This window comes from Boleophthalmus pectinirostris, unplaced genomic scaffold (genome assembly GCF_026225935.1).
Source record: "Boleophthalmus pectinirostris isolate CB_2022bp ecotype Guang Dong unplaced genomic scaffold, ASM2622593v1 HiC_scaffold_20, whole genome shotgun sequence".
NCBI lineage: Eukaryota > Metazoa > Chordata > Actinopteri > Gobiiformes > Gobiidae > Boleophthalmus > Boleophthalmus pectinirostris.
The window spans coordinates 11,859,913-11,871,056 of NW_026571153.1; the positions used below are offsets into that span (position 1 = coordinate 11,859,913).

General features: G+C 35.2%; 1 long non-coding RNA gene across 5 annotated transcripts in view; it reads left to right on the forward strand.

Annotated features, from left to right (window-relative positions):
• The window catches only part of LOC129409751 (uncharacterized), a 49,121-nt gene that overhangs the window by 15,411 nt on the left and 22,566 nt on the right, over window positions 1-11,144 (forward strand). The window lies entirely within an intron of this gene.

An 11,144-nucleotide genomic window follows, 5' to 3' on the forward strand; every position in this document is an offset into this window, starting at 1 on the left:
GTAAAGTGTTGTCACCAGCGAACATTGAGCTGCTGTGTTTTGGAGTATGATGGCGGCTGATGGTTACGGTTTGAAAAGAGAGAGCAGAGGTTAATCGTCAGGTGTTTTTGGAGCGGGTTCTGAGGAGGGACGGTTACCACGGTGACAGCTGCAGAGAGAGGGGGAGAAATTATCCTCTAAAAGGTGCTACATACAAAAGATACAGCAATCGGCTACATAAACAAGTCATGTGTCAGTGTACTGCAGATTTATTTACACTACACTTCAATATATGACTCAATAATAACTGTTTTATGACCAAAATTCATACTTTTTTTCTGGACAAACCAATACAGAAATAGAAATAATTACATAAAATAGGCCTTGGATCATTTATATCATATACAGGACAAAATTTAAGGCAAAAGAGAAAAAAAAAGCGCTGTAACTGGTGGAAGTTTTGCTATATGCTTGTCTTCATGAAGTTATGGTTTTGCCTGGAATGTTCCATGGTATGGCATTAAACTAAACTACCTTACATTATTCAGTTACAGTTGGTGTTTTCATCGCTAAACAAAAACTGGGTGGGTTTAACCTGCTTCATTTCTTCATGTTGGCACAATAGATAAGTTTAATGCCATACTGTGGAACATTTTAGGCAAACCAATAACATCTCCGTGGAGACAAGCAGATTTCAGACTCTCTTCCAGAAATGCTACACGGTGCTTTGACAACAGTGAATAACATTTGCAGGAAACATAATTCAGTTTTTAGATAAACAGCAGTATGTTACTATGTTTATACGGCACAAATATTAACTTTGTGTTTGTAAAATAGCTAAATTAAAATGAATTCTTCCACTAACAACAACAAAACCCCTTCTCATTCTCCAAGCCAGTTTAAAAATTGCACCCTTGTTTTCATGTTTAGTTTTAACTCTGTAATTCTACATTGACCGTGGGCTACAATTACAGCCCATGCAAACCTCTGACATTACCCTATGGATTAACTGTAACAACCATTGACAAATAAAACAAAGCTGTGATTGGAAGAGAAATAAATACATTTGTCAGTCAAGGAGTTTTATCTTAAGACATGCTATCAATATCTAACTACAAAGAAAGTCAAAGAGTTTAGTAACCAAGGAAATATTTGTTTGCAAGTCCGCTTAAACTTTGAATGCGATACTTAAGATTCTGCTTTGATCTCTGAAGTCTCTAAACAAGGACACACTTTAAAGAGTTTATATTAATTCATCAAAAACATATCTGGAGTTGTGTTTTGTTTCATTCACACACAGTGCATTCCTGTATTATGAGTTTGTCTACATCTCCAAAGCTCAGAATGCTCTGTTCCACCTTGTGATGTCATAACAGCTATCGTTTGTTCTGTAGAGAGCCAAGCTCTACAGTTCTAGGGCTGAAATTATCCAAATGTTTCAAGATTAGATTAGATTAGATTCAAATTTATTGTCATTACACATGTATAAATACAAGGTAACAAAATGTGGTTTTGCATCTAATTATAAGTGCAAGGAACAGCAAGTGCGATATATACAGAATGCGGATTATATACAATATATAATAATAATATACAGTATATTACAGTGTATTTTGTATTGAATATATACAAATAAATATGGCAGCATGAACAGGAGGGAATTAGATATAATATACATAGGCGATATATAAGCAGATGTATTGTGAACAAAATGTACTATGAACAAATATACAGGGTATGCTATAGGAAATATAAATATGTATGACATATATAAATGAGCAAAAGATATATATGAACAGGTGAGCTGTAAATAAATACATTTAAAGTTATGTATCAGATGTAATATGAACACGTAAGCATGATATGCAGAGACATACAGCATTGGTAATGTGGGGAAGATGAAGAGGGAGGGGTGACATGGTAGGGGGGTAACATGGTAAGTGAAAGTGTATGGCGTTAAAAACACAGTGGAGCACTTCCTGTATTACCACATGACATCACAAGGTGGAACAGAGTGTTTTCTGTTTAAGAGAAGAGCTCCTAAATATGCAGGATTTGTGTGTTGTGTAGTGTGTGTGTGAACATGTGTGAATAAGCAGAAAAAAACAGATTGATTATTCACCGCTTGTGGGTATAGACACCTTGAATGTTTTGGCCCTATGCAGCCTTAATGTAAGCCGAGAATACATTAGTGAATGCAGCACTCAGCTATAAACATGTACTGAAACGCAAGTTTACTCTGCGAGAGTAGTCCAAGGTTTTGAGACAAGGCACTGGCATAATGGCAAAAAGATCATTGCTTCAAAGTTATTGTGCACAAAGAGACAAATGTAGGGTGCAATTTATTATCCTTGACGCTTGAATACTTACCGACCTAATCAAAGTGATGTTACAAAAGCGGCTTTATCTTGCCCAAGGCTAACTGGACTGAAGTCAAGCTATTAGCAATCTGTTCCATTGACTCCCAGCTACAATACAGAAACTGTATAATGAAGTTGATGCGTCTATGGCTTGTTATACATAATATCCACATGTATGATTTGAGAGAGCGGCTAAACAGTCATAAATATGCGTGAAGTGAATAGGTGAGAGGGTGATGTAAAAATCGTGACATTTGGCTTGAGAATGGTACAGTCCTTGAGTCGAGAAAGGAAGATATTGCAGCCTTGCCTCATGGTAGAAGTTATTGTACGCAAGAGCAAAATACAATGTGTAATTTTAGCTGTTTATGTGTGGGTGCTTTTTGTATGTACAGGGTATTCACTGTTGGGAAAAGCCTGGAAATTGGAAGTGTGATGGTCTGTGGATCACAATGGAGTAAGCACAATGAAGACTTTTATCACAGTAAATGCACACACCACAGGCCCTGAACTATGCCATTGGTTTACATTATGACAAAGACGGCTTATTCTTGTCAACAGTTTTGCCCAGTTTTTGGTGTTAGCAAAACATTTGTTATTAAACTAAGCCTCAATAGAAAGATATTTTTCGTACTTTTTTTTGCGTTTGTTTACTTACTTACTTAGCAGTAAAGGTAGACCATGTAACTTTTCTGGTGGGTCATCCTTCACCTGTTAGTTAGCATTTCTTTCATCAGGTATGTTTATTACTCAAAATACATTGGCTTATGTATTTTTACATTGACAATACATGCATACTTTTCCACAGATCTGGCCAATAACTTTGCAGCGTTAATCAGCTCCTACACCGGAAAAGTTACATAGTGCAGCTTTAAACCTTGAAATATCTTCTTAAAAAACTAAACAGAAGCTACTAATTGACACTAGTTTACATTCACAAATTTAGCAATTAGCAACTGGGCCAACTTTCTATTGAACAGGCTTATTAAAATACAAAAAGTAAACAGTACAAAACCTTAATCTTTTATTTCTTTGGAAAGTAACTGATCACAATGGAAAACTCATGAATCCTTTGGTAGAGTTACCTAGAAAAGACAGCATTTTAAAGCACAGTCAGGTTAACGCGCTGAAACTGACCCGTAAATGCTGTTGTGCTGTGATGTTATTGTTAAACCAAGGTTAAACCATCTCTCTTATGAGAAGAAAAGGCTAAGTGACACATCAACAGTACCACAGAAGGCTGTTAAGGATATGCATTTTGTTAACATTTTATTATCTGTATACGAAAATAATATTATCTTTAGTTGTAGTAGGAGGCTTTCTGTTGGGACCCACTAGCCTTTCAAAAAACTAAAAATGTAAACTGAAAATGTATGTTTTGATAGATTTCGATTTAAAATACAAAAGAAAAGCTATAGAAGAGATTATATTTGCACATTTTTGGTTGTATATTTTCATTAAACAAAAAAGATCACATGGTACATTTATCCTACTGGTTTAGGTTTGATGTAGACTTGGTTCTAGTCCCAATTTAGTCCTGGTCTAGTCTCGGTTTAGTCCCAAATTTGATGTAGTGTGCGTAAAAGTGTGGCTGAATCCATGTCATATATGCAAATAAATAATATTAGCAGTTATTTTGCAGGTTACGTGTAAGTTGAATTGATGCAAACTGACTGATGCATTTTTTGTCTCCATATGACCTTGCTGTATTGATACAGCTACACTATAGACACTATAATATCCTTTCTATCCACTGCCCGAGAGCTGACCTCCTCTTTTACTGAACCAAACAAATCAACACATCATTCATCGCCTCATATACCGTTTTCCTGCGTTGGAAAAATACTCTTTAACCCTTTTGCCCATTATTGGCTTCCATGATTGTGTCTGAAAGCTGTTCTAAGGAATGTAGCAGCAGAGATTAAGGCCAAGTCTTGTGTGAATCGTGTCAAAACATGCAGACATCACTTAGTCCACGAGTCCACAGTGGGACAGAGGGGGGATAAAGGGGGGATAAAGGGGGCAAGAGGGGGGACCAGGTGTGACAGGGGGCTTCAGAAAGACTTCCCATACAATTAACCTCTAGACTGGAACCCATTATGGTTTTTACTCTTCCGACATGTTCATGCTATTCTCAAAGATTGTGAAGTTTGCTATTCAAGACTAAGATACAATTTCTGAAAAAAAGATAATTAATAATATATCACAGAGCCACAGAGCATGTCCTTTTGATCGCCATGTAGTTGTTTTGTTTAAACATGTATCATTAATCTAAAAAATATATAATAAATAATAATGCAACTGCTTCTTGTGCTAACACCACAAGTAACCTATGTATTATATCAAGCTCAAGTGGCCAAGGACATGTCCATCTTTTTCTCAATATAAAGATGGTTATTGTTTTGTGTTCACTATTCCAGGCCAAGCTATAAATATCTAAACGTATTACATAAATAATTGCTATACATATACTCCTAGTACATGCTGCACAAGGTTATCAAGTTTAGAGGGCCAAGAAAAAAGCAAATTACAGCTATAACAACTTATATAATTGCATAATTTTTGAAGGTGTACAAGGCCCCATATATTGAAATAGACTCTTTACAATCAAAGTAAGCAGATTATTAATGTGAATTAGGGATGTAACAATAACTGAAATATTGTAATATTGTATCGTCAAAGTTCTCACAATAATATCATGGACCATCACAATATATCGAATTAGTAGTCTCTTTGCTTAAATTAAGAGTTATGGTGCAGCAATAGCTAAAAAAAAAAAAAGACAGAGGGAACTACAAAGACCATGATCCTTTGCTCCATTTCAGTGCAGACTACATGAAGAAATAACAGTTCTAAGCACTTTTAAGTCTTAGTTCTTTGGATTAAGTCTTGTCAAGGCATTTTAAGAGGAAAAAGTAGCATATTAACAGTTTTGTCAGCCTTTCACAAAATATCGCAATAAATACCGTACCGTGAGATGTATATCATGAAAACATCATGCTGAGTGATTTGGATATTGTTACATCTCTAATCATGAGCCTTCCCACGGTATCTTGAGCGTTCCCACAATATCGCAATAAATATCGTACCTTGAGTTTCATACCATGACGATATCGTATCGTGAGACATGAATATCGTTACACCCCTAATATGAATACTTATATTGCACATTTTTTTCTGTGTGTTGTTTTATAATTAGTCAGCATAATCCCTCATTCGTCCAGGAGTGCTCCATAGTAGAAAAGGTTTAAATGTAGTCATCTGAACATTGAACAACTGCATGTTCTTGAAAAAGTTGCCACCCAGATACAGTTTTCAATCTAAATGTACTGGTCTGAGGAGCTAGAATTTATAGATCTCTACTGTTGCAGTCATGTTACAGCTTTTCTTTTTTCATAGTGATAAAAATACTCAAAAATACTAAACCAAGGGATAGTTTGACCCTGGAGAAGTAAAGCAATTTCCCAATCCTGAAAATAACTAACCTCAATGGCCCGATACATAGTTCTGAAAATTCCAAACTGACCCATACTTTAATTTTTCCTTGTACCTCTTTTCATGCTCAGCCTAATCTCACCCCTCCCGTACACTCCGCGACCTCTGGCCCTGCGCACCTCTTTGATTGTCACATGACCGTGCAGGTGTGGAGGGGTCTCTGCCCTGGACGACCTCCAATTAGTGACCCTAATTAGAGCAGGGCCCCCCGATGGTCCGCTGAGCTGGTTTAGAGGCGGGAGGGGCCGGGACAGGGCTGTGCAGAGAGAGCGGGGTGAGGGAAGGAGGAGGAGGGAGAGAGAGTGAGAGGAGGAGGGGACGGGGGCAGTGGAGGTGAGACAGTGATGCATTCCTTAAAGTCTGAAGGTTTACAGCCCTCTCAGACCAAGTCACTCTGTGTGCATTTTCACCACAAACAGACCCGACACGTTGTTATGGCAACAATCACGCGCTTCCTGTTGGGAAATTTTGAGGACAGTGTTGTTTTCCAATTTGGCACTTGGTTCAGTTTGGTAAATTTCTCATTTAAGTTCATATGACAGGTTAGACACATTTCATAAATTTACTTCTAAATCTAACCTAGTTTACATCTTTATTTCAAGAGTGCACCAGTTGTGACATAAGTAGAGGTAATTGTTTAATTGTTTCAAAGCAGCTTTATCAAAAACAATTATGATTTGTCAAATTAAAATACCTGACCACACCTTAGGGTTGGTTTTCAACAATTTTTTGCGTCCCTCTAATTTGGATAGAAATTTGTGTATTGGTGACATAAAGTGATTCCATTTTACAACCAATTTTTCGACTTTATTTTTTCAAAGTTGCACAATATTTTATGGAGCAATTCATAGAAAAATAAATGATTTTGCTCAGTTTTTGCCCATTATCATAAAAATGACCTATTATATACTGTATGCAAAGTCAGATTTGTCAGAAAGTCAGACTTCGATGAAATATTTATCAGTAAAACAGTTTATATTTCAAGTGTACATTTAAACAAATCTCAAAATTACGATTATTATAGCAACTTCAGTGCCTGTGTTTTAGCTCACTTGGCTTTGTGTTTCTAAACTAAAACTCATCAAAAGAAGTAAAAACTCCAGTTCATCAAAAAACAACATATATATATATATATATATATATATATATATATATGTTTATTTTGCCGTGATTTTCCTTCAGCTTTTGCCTGTTTCCTGGTGATACAGTGCAGAGGCCTGTTGTTGCTGTTGTGTATGTTTTAGCTCCTCCCCTTTCGTCTCAGTAGCTCCGCCCCTGGCCCCTCCCTCTCCATTAAAGGCCACCCATCTGGAGTCCTTCTCTAGGCCCTCTCGCCTCCGTCCTGCTCACATAAAGGTGCCAATCAAGGTAATTGGCACCCTGCCGCTGCTTTGTCCTGCGCTGGACAAGTGCCTTTGGGGGACAGGGGGAAGTCTGTGTTCAACGGGTTTAAATAAGCCTTTAGCACTTGTTACATCTGGGATACTCCACAGTTTAGCCTACATTTTACCACCATTCAAGCTATTTTTAAACTACTGGATACCGGCACTTGTGTTTTAAACCATATAAATCTTAACACAGAAATTTATCTGAATCATTAGTATCATTGCAAAAATATCACTACCAATGCTATTATTCAACTTTTGCCCAAATATAATGTGAAGTTACAACACTGGGACACAGTTTAACCTATTTCACCTCCATTCATTGGATACATGGTTGCACAAATATATCTGTACTAACATCTATCCCATTACAACTACAAAAATATTACAACTATTATAATTATTATTAAACTTTTAGCCAATATAAAGTCTATATAAAGTTGCACTACACCACTGAGGCCATGTTAAACTATTTACTTTATTTATTTACAAACCTGTATGTCTTTTAAAAAAAAAAAAAAACTATATCTGATTCAGCACCACTATATAAATATAAATAATATTATTAAATCTTCTTCTTCATCTGCCCATAATGTATCAAGTTACAATTCAGTAAGTTATTCCATGTTGGGCATTATTGCAGTTGAAATAGTCAATATTTATTTTTAATGTAATGCAACTACTTTATTGTTGGTGACACTGTAGTTTTTAATAACCCAGTAAATCATAAAATCAATAATTATTTCATTTGTTTTCTAGCTAATTTGCTTTTATTTATTACCTTAGAATCTGTGCCAGAGAATACTAAAATTGTTGTTGTGTATATTAATAGTAATGTCACATCATATCTCATTTTAATGTGGCAATAAAGCTAAAAAAAAAATAATGCAAATGCAATTTTTAAAAAGCCATTTCTCCAGGTTAATGTCATGGGCTACTAGCAATAATATTCTTCTTAAAATATTATCATCCTGTGTGGAATATAAATTATCTTTTGGCATATTTTACACATATTTCCATCAATAAATTTAGATTTTGGTTTGTTGAATGCATGAGATTTCTTATTGATAAATCCTGAATAATCTTCGTCTTTGCACACGTACTTTGACTTGCGTTCTTCACCTCCGTTCCTGCTTTCTCTAATCAACACCAAACATTTTCATTTACAAGTGAAAGGGGTGAAATTGGAAGAATTAATTTGCTCTGGTGGTCATTCAGTCCGACTCAGATCCAATTATTCAAACAAAATATCGCCTTTATTCTTCTTTTTATGAAGCGATTTTCCTTTTTGCATCCAATTAAGGCCCAAGGACGTGGACTGAATTGAGAGCCAGGATTTGAACTGGTTTTGAAAAGGCCCATCTGAAAGGCCTGTGTCCAGAGGTCCGTCAGGTCTGAGCCGCAACAAAAAAACTCTGAGTGAATAGACGAACCCAATATTCAAACAGCAGCCAATATTATATTTTACTGAGTTTATCTACAATGTAAATTAAAAATAGGCTAAATATTTGACACGCCTCTTCACTTTTATTTATTTATTCTAACAACAAGTCTTTAAACATGGCAACAAAATGATTATATTCAAAGCTAAGAAAAATAACCTGTATTTTTGGGGCTATTACTTTTTATACAACAATAATAAAAAAAAGATGTTGTAGGAATTGACTTAATTGTAATAATATAAAAGCAACAAGTTTCAGCAATCAAAAAAGAATGAAAAAATGCATTGAAGTTTTTTTTTTTTAATCAGTTGCTTTCAATATTTCTACGCCTGTTCAATTTGGCTTTGGCTTTGGAGCTTTTGGAGATTTTATTACATTATCTAGGCCTTTTATGTTTTATGTTTATGTTGTCACTTCAAATCTTGTTATCTTTTTTTTTTTTTTTTTTTACAGAAATTGTGATTATCTTTTTAACTCTTAATATTGCATTTGTTGGATTATGAATAAGTTAAAGATTTTGAAATTGGGCTCGCTTTTCATAACAAACCCAAACAATTGACGGTTGAAAGAAAGAAAAAGACAAGACTCAGGGGGCAAATTACATAGACATATATTTATATGCATATGAATAAAAATACATATACATATTGTACAACATTTGTGGGCGAGCCTGAAAACAACTCGTCCATCCCAGAAAACAGAAGTAAGCCTCTTTTAAATAAGTGCAAAATGTTAATGAGACAAAGAAATGTAAAGCATATATAAAGTTGTTCATTTTGTTTTTCCTGTTAAAATCACATGGAGCTGACATGGAAATACTTGTGCAAAGACCCATTCATATATATTTATATAGAAATTTATATATATGTACAAACTGTAGTAGCTGGTGCCGATAGCATTGACATTTAGTTACTGCTCAAAGTAAACAAGAGGTTTTGTGGCCTGACTGTGCACAAAAAAATAAAAAGTAACAACATACCAATCTCAAAGACTTTTTAAAGATTTGACGAGTTGTAAAAGTGAAGCCCTTGAGACACTGGCATCCTAAACAAGTGCAAGATCTTACAAATTGCACAAATAAAAATAAACTCAAATGTGAATTGCTGCAAGGCCTGAACATAGCCATCAGTGCTATCTCAGAGTCTATCTCCTTCTGGCAAAATGGACCATCATTTAGCTGCTTTTTTGAAAATAAAATACATACATTTTAAAATAAATGTCAAAATAGACTGAGGAAGCACACAAAATTAGAGGAAAAAAATGTTTTTAAAGGAAATCTTGAACAGAGTTTGAATCAGTTTTGTTCAGTGCAACTGCAACCAGGTCAAACTAGGATCCAGATTACAAAAAACTGGAACGATGTGAAAATGTTAATCCCAACAGATTGCAATGATGGACATATTGCAATAAATTATTAAAAAGCCTATCGGTATCTGCTGGTGAAATTGAGAATAATTTGAGTGACAGTTTCAAAATAAAAGCCCATTTTTGAACTGAATAGCCACATCTAGCTTGAAAATATTGAAACCTGGCAATAAATAAAAATATATATCATTTGATTGGGTCATAGTAACAAAATGTAGTTGTAATAGAAACTTGAAATCATTGCAATCTGTTAATTAGGCCTACATTTTACACAGCACCAGCTTCAAATGTATTCTTTTTTTTTTTGTTGTTGTTGGAAATAAAGCCCTACTGTACATGCAAAGCTCTGAACTTTCATCTCCATCACTCTTCTCAATATTTCATGGGCCTTGCGAGTAAATTATGAATGTAGCTTATAGAAAATAATATGACAACAGGGAAGAGTAAGCTAACACGAGTCTGTTGTTAACGCTGCTAGCTTTTCAACATCAACAAGAAGTCACCGGTTACCAGGTGCAAAAAGGGACCAGCGCGTGGAAGATTTTGTAGGTCAAAGCATTTTAAAAGATAAATGTGTTTTGCTTTAAAAAAAAAAACATAGCAGGTTTTTTTATTTTATTTTATTTTTTTTGCTTTGGATGTCATAGGAGGGGACTGATTTTAATAGCCAGGGAATCACCTTGAGGAAAAACGCATTACAACTCACAATGGAAAAATGAATAGATACGTAGAAGAAATAGTCGGAAATGGTTTAGCTTGGAGCAGACCGGAGACAGAGGGGGCAATAACTCGAATGACACGCGCAAATAGAGGGCAAGCGGTTACAAATTGCAGGTTCTCGCGGGTGACTTTTGATTTTCTTTGGGTGTCAAAGCAAAACGCAAGATCATATGAAAGAAAATTCAAATAGATCCAATACATCTGCAGCTTTCTGTGTGATTATTCAAATGCACCAATTAAAGCATGCAAATTAATATATTTATTTCTAGATTGGATTCTAACAACTTGCCTGAGCCGACCTGCGTGTTTTCAATTATGATTAAATAGCTTCAGAAGCCACAGATGACAGAAAATATTGGGGAAAAAAATAACTACAAACATAAAGTGCTTTGAGTGAG